The 5,850-nt window shown below is 34.2% G+C and overlaps 1 long non-coding RNA gene across 1 annotated transcript; it reads right to left on the bottom strand.

The window, feature by feature from the left end:
• Positions 1–1,751: 1,751 nt before the first annotated feature.
• LOC135211693 (uncharacterized) lies at positions 1,752–5,480 on the bottom strand. The gene is made up of 3 exons (XR_010313713.1): positions 5,255–5,480; positions 3,668–3,801; positions 1,752–2,141 (listed from the first exon to the last, which is right to left on the bottom strand). It is a non-coding gene; the product is annotated as an uncharacterized LOC135211693 (long non-coding RNA).
• Positions 5,481–5,850: the final 370 nt, after the last annotated feature.

The following is a 5,850-nucleotide window of genomic DNA, read 5'->3' as shown; positions in this document are numbered from 1 at the left end:
TAGGTCTAGTGTATTGGTATCGATAAACTATAGGTCTAGTGTATTGGTGTCGATAAACTATAGGTCTAGTGTATTGGCATCTACACACTATAGGTCTAGTGTACTGGTGTCTACAAACTATAGGTCTAGTGTATTGGTGTCTACAAACTATAGGTCTAGTGTATTGGTGTCTACAGGTCGTGTGTATTTTTTTCTTCAAACAATTAGGTGTCTACAACCTATCTCTCTAGTGTACTGGTATCTTCAAACTATAGGTTTAGTCCCTGTGTGTAAACTGTTCAGAATTACATGACAAATTTGTTTATTATAAACTGTATTAAAAACTTATATAGTCTCTCAAGAGCTATAACGACCTACAGCAGTTTAGACTAGATCACAATATAAAATTTAGGCCAAAGGCCAAGTGTTGGACCTAGGAGGCCATTCAGCTCTTGAAAGGTAGGTTGAGTGAATAAACTGGTTTAAAGGTTAACAGGAAGTTTACATTTAAGGTTACAATATAAAAATTTTTATTCAAGGTGTTAGGAGGAAAACCTCGCAATTGTACCATGAAACTATTGCCAAGAGGATGGGAATTAAGATAGGATCAAGAGGAGACGAACGAGTACAGCAAGAGGACTGAAAGTAGTTGTGCAATTAACCTTTAAAGTAATGCCTACAGTGTAGTACGTGACGTGCCCATATCACCAACTTAATGGGTAAATCAATATAGGTTACGGGTCCCTGGAATGTGAAGACCTCCAGCCACCTAGGTTGTCACGAAAGTTTGATACGTGCCCAGACAATATTTCTTTCCTGTTGGTATTTAATTAGCACTTACTTAAGAATTAAGGATTTATCCTCTACCAAACTTTTTTCCTGTAAATAGTGATTTTGCCAAGCTCATGTTAACAGTGGAGGAGCTTGACCAAATATTTATCGATAGAGTTAATTTAGTGCATAATTTAATTTAACACAGTAAATCCTGCCATATGACCACGGGAGCAAAACCAATGAAGTGACAATCAGGTTTCTTGCCTCCATTAGCGCTCAAACCTCAGAGAGAGAGAGAGAGAGAGAGAGAGAGAGAGAGAGAGAGAGAGAGAGAGAGAGAGAGAGAGAGAGAGAGACGATTGAAGTTAAAGATTTTCCTATTTTCAGTTTTAGTTAAAAAACTGATGCTTTAGAAATTAGTTTTCTGCTAGAGCCATGAATGAACTGTACTTTGTAATTGCACACTAAACCCATTAAAATTTAGCCTAAATTTATAGAATAAGACACCATACTTTTGATTTAAGTAATTACCTCTTGCTCAAAGTTTTAATTACCTTTAACACTTTCTTCCGTCGAACATTATGTTCAGCTTGATGTCTATATTCCAAATTATGTTCCAAAAATACGAAATTTTATATTTCGTTAATGAACATTAAGATTTCCATCTAGGTGATCTTTGACATTTGCTAGGCAACTTAAAGCAAAAATATATATACTAATATAGACCAATACGTTACAAGTCAGATTTAGCAAGTTTCTTCTCTGGCGATAGTAATTTTATTCTAAATTTTGGGCTGCATTATATCTTGATAGACAATTCCAATATTGATACAAAATTAAACTTATTAAATTAATTACCCTTAAAATTTATTCTAAATTTAGTCCTTTGCCATGAACTTTGACTAATCAATATCTGATCAACATCAAATACCAAAGAGTTAGTTTTCTCCAGGTTATAAGAACCATAATTTCAGGTTTTAAGGGTAAAACACAGGCAACCATTTTCTTAAATTATTACTAACTAGTACACCTGGACTTGTGGATTCATAGACAACTCAACTGGACTAAAGTTTATAAAAATTACATAGTAATAGTTATATAAATTACATAGTAAAACCCAAGGAGAATTGACTTTGTAATTTGCGATTTCTGTTACCGAGGAAATTAAGAACGTACATATTCACAAGTGCATTTTACATCTATTGAAATAAAACGCTCGTCCTTCATTGAAAAAGAGCTTATAGTATCATTTGAAGAATATCAGCAACGTCAGGTTCCAGTCTCACCTAGTTTAAAAATTACTGTTGGATGGAATTAATGAACAGAGGAGCTCTTAATAACAGAAGTACTTTTCTTAGTTTGTCCCCGTAAGCTGACCCAGTTGAATCCTGGAAAGGAAAAAAAAGCGGCAGAAATTTTTCTTACAAGAAAAAAGAATTACTCAAGATTATAAAATCAGTAGGTATTTATAAAATCAGTAAGTATTTATAAAATCAGTAAGTATTTATAAAATCAGTAAGTATTTATAACTTATGAACTGAAGCTACATATATATTCATAACTTTGGTGAAGTTAAAAACCCAATATTCTCTTGTACAATCCAAATATTCATAAAGCCTCTGATCAGAAAATAAAAATTAGATTTTCACACAAAAATTAAACTTTGCTGACCTAAAACCTTAATTTATCCAAGTTTCTCCCATAAAAACTATTCATAAAGCATCTGACTGGACCCGAAAAAAGTAAGTTCCAAAAACCATGGAACCAAGTTACCCCCCACCCCCACCCCAAAAAAAAAGGCCCGCCAGCATGAAAGGTCAAGATGTCAAAGATGTCGACCAAAAATGCAAAGTAAATTCGGCTGGGATGCTTAAGTCAGAGCATTACAATCTGGCACTAATTTCTTTGATTAGTTTATTTAAACTTAACTGGGGTAAGGCATAATATTCCAAGTATTTATTGATTGCATAAAATACATAAGTAATATGGTTTGTCCATTGTATTAAGAAAATATAAGGGCTTTCTGTATCAATGCTATTACCTAAGTTCTAAGCTTTAAATTACTAGCAACAGGGTCACTTCCCATTTGAAAAAATTGCAATACGTTAAGTAAAAGTTAAAAAAAATTCAAAGTCTAAAATTCCTTTGGGAAAAAGTTAAAATCCTGAGCGCATAAAAACGTTAAACCAAAAAATTCAAAATCTAAAGTTAATTTTAAAATTACGTTAAATCACAAGCAAATTAAACTAGTTATCAAAGTGAACACTTCAAAATACTCAAAAATCTTAGTTACATTAAAATAATTTAAATATTTAATAATTCAACCAAAGCGTTACCAAAAATTTAAGCAGAGAACTCTTAATAGTTACCGACTCTTATATAAAAGTACAAAAGTTAAAAGTATACAAAGTTAAAAGTACAAAAGTTAAAAGTACAAAAGTTAAAAGTACAAAAGTTAAAAGTACAAAAGTTAATTACTTCGGTGCTTAGGAAAGAATTATATAAGGCAAAATAGTTTAATTACTTTTTATCTTTATCAAGAAACTTCTATAAGCTTACGTTAACTTTGCACGTTACTAGACTAAATTTAAAATTGACACTAGTTTAAAGGCATTTTCAAATAAATATAGAAAATGTCACTTGGCGAGTACGTTACTTTAGATTTTCAAAAACTAAAACTTAAATCAAGGTACGTTAACTTCATCGACTAATTATGTTACCACTCGAAAGGCAAGGTTTATTTATAAGAAATAACCCCCATGCACATCTCCAAGGTCATAAGACCTATGGAACATGGCGACATGGGAGGGCCTCCACCCAACAGTGGCACCGCCCCTGTAGGGTAGGTTGAAAAAAAAATTGAGAACAAATGTTTTAAATAAACCTTAATATAAATACAGTTTTTAAGCCATACCTGAGAACTGAAGTAGTCCACTTCAGTGGAGATTGGAAACAGATTTCCTACCTTCAAGTATTTTTACTTCAGATATATATGGTTATATTTCAGGTGTAGTTTACTTCATAAATTGGGTCAGACTTCTTGACAATCTGCAAGTAGTTTTAAAAGTATAGTATAAAGTAACAATAAAATACGGACTTTAAATTTCAATAATATAATGGCTTTAATAAAAAATCAAAGTTACTACGTAGTCATATCTTAACCGAACTCAAGGTAGAAGTCAAACTATGAAAACATTAAGGCTTTACATGAAGGCAACAAGATAATTAACAAGCATATTCTAATTTCAAAGTAAATCAGTACAGTCGACTGGAAGCTAACATTCATGGACCATCAAGAGATCAGTCACTAACATTCATGGACCATCCCATCAAGAGATCAGTCACTAACATTCATGGACCATCCCATCAAGAGATCAGTCACTAACATTCATGGACCTCCATCCCAGAGTCAAGTCCACTACCATTCATGGACCATCCCATCAAGAGATCAGTCACTAACATTCATGGACCATCCCATCAAGAGATCAGTCACTAACATAAATGGACCATCCCATCAAGAGCTCAGTCACTAACATTCACGGACCATCAAGAGATCAGTCGCTAACATTCACGGACCATCAGACACCATTCACTAACATTCACGGACCATCAGACACCATTCACTAACATTCACGGACCATCAGACACCATTCACTAACATTCACGGACCATCAGACACCATTCACTAACATTCACGGACCGTTCAGACACAATTCATAACATTCCACGGACCTCAGGACAACCATTCAACTAAACATTCACGGACCATCAGACACCATTCACTAACATTCACGGACCCTCAGACACCATTCACTAACATTCACGGACCATCAGACACCATTCACTAACATTCACGGACCATCAGACACCATTCACTAACATTCACGGACCATCAGACACCATTCACTAACATTCACGGACCATCAGACACCATTCACTAACATTCACGGACCATCAGACCATTCACTAACATTCACGGACCATCAGACACCATTTGCATTCACGGACCATCAGACACCATTTGCATTCACGGACCATCAGACACCATTTGCATTCACGGACCATCAGACACCATTTGCATTCACGGACCATCGGAGAACACTTAACATTCATGGACCAGCAGAGATCACAAATATACCACCAACGTCTTGCTACAGTAGTATAACCGAAGCATTCGAAGTCTAATATTTGTAAAATTATTACAGCTTAATGGAATAGATTAAAAACAACTGAATTACTGTATATTAATGGCAATAAGCTTATGATATTCACCATCACTATAATACACAGCACAACAAAAAGTTTAGGCAGTATTAAACTATTTTCAAAGTATCAAAGTACTGAAGCTCAAGTCTTAAAATATCAATGATAAAACTTAAGTTTTAACTAATAATAAACCTCTTAAAACATTTAAAGATCCAATAAAAGACTATTACGTTGAGTAAAGAATTTCGGGAACATTTACGATAACTAAAAGAAAATTAAAATACAATATACTAACTCGAGGAACTACATTATCGTAATGGAAATACCGAACACAACCGTCTGATAAACATCGCCTTTGCAGATCCAGCCAAGATTAGCCTCGGGATCGCAATCACAGTCAAGCAATCCACGTTAACTTAAATCAACCAATACACAGTTTTCCTTCCCGCGAAGCAAAAATAGTCGAGAGTTCAGTCGTTTAACCGCAATACGTCGCGACAGAGATAGAAACTCCATGACTAAGCGAGACTAACCGAAGATTTGCTAGCCGAGAAACACGTTGCTTTTGTCAAAGTCGATAGCAAGGACCGAGGAGTCACCTTCTTGAAACTTAGACGACAATAGTACAGTCCTTGCTTGATGTTCCATGGGAGACTTAAAATAAAAACTGATGGTGTTTGAATTATAACTGATATTGTGACTTTCCTATTTCTTTTTGTTTTTTTATTATATAATATTGGCTTCTGTATATCATAACGGAGAACCTTCAACAATAATTTAGCGAATAATTGTCACAAACTAAAATAGCAACGAAATAAATTCTTTGCTTACCCTTTCATTGTAAGATAAATTTCAAAATGTGTTATTTCATCCCGTTAACACACACACACA

Source organism: Macrobrachium nipponense, chromosome 4 (genome assembly GCF_015104395.2).
Source record: "Macrobrachium nipponense isolate FS-2020 chromosome 4, ASM1510439v2, whole genome shotgun sequence".
Classification (NCBI taxonomy): Eukaryota; Metazoa; Arthropoda; class Malacostraca; order Decapoda; family Palaemonidae; genus Macrobrachium; species Macrobrachium nipponense.
The sequence above is the reverse complement of the archived record's forward strand: the minus strand, read 5'-3'. Positions and strand labels throughout refer to the sequence as shown.